General features: G+C 40.6%; 1 pseudogene; it reads left to right on the top strand.

The window, feature by feature from the left end:
* The first annotated feature begins 309 nt into the window (after positions 1 to 309).
* Positions 310 to 409, top strand: part of LOC147817611 (uncharacterized) — a 3,953-nt pseudogene continuing 3,853 nt past the window's right edge.

The following is a 409-nucleotide window of genomic DNA, read 5'->3' as shown; positions in this document are numbered from 1 at the left end:
TAGGAAATTCCCACTAGTATTACTAGTAGTACCAGTAGTACTAGTGGAAGTTTTAGGGAAATTTCCACTAGTACGAAGTCTTAAGGAAATTCCACTAGTATTCTACTAGTAGTACTAGTGGAAGTTTTAAGAAAATTCAACTAGTAGTACTAGTAGCACTAGTAGTACTAGTAGACAACTAAATGTTAATTAGGAGGCGGGAATGGGGGCGTACAAAGAAGCTGCCTATTTAAAAATAATTGATTGAAGTTTGGGCAGCTGCTTTGCTCATTGGTTAAGGAGATATCTCACAGAATTTTAAACGCAAACATGGCGGACGCCGTCCTGAGACGTATTAGAAGACGATGTACAGCAATTGAACGGGCGTATCATCAAGGATGTGCAGGTCGAGGAGAAGTGCGCGCTATCG

This window comes from Seriola lalandi, unplaced genomic scaffold (assembly GCF_002814215.2).
Source record: "Seriola lalandi dorsalis isolate HSWRI2012SDOR001 ecotype SW California unplaced genomic scaffold, Sedor1 jcf7180002054931, whole genome shotgun sequence".
Taxonomy (NCBI): domain Eukaryota; kingdom Metazoa; phylum Chordata; class Actinopteri; order Carangiformes; family Carangidae; genus Seriola; species Seriola lalandi.
Note: the sequence above shows the minus strand (reverse complement) of the source record. Positions and strands in the feature narration are given on the sequence as shown.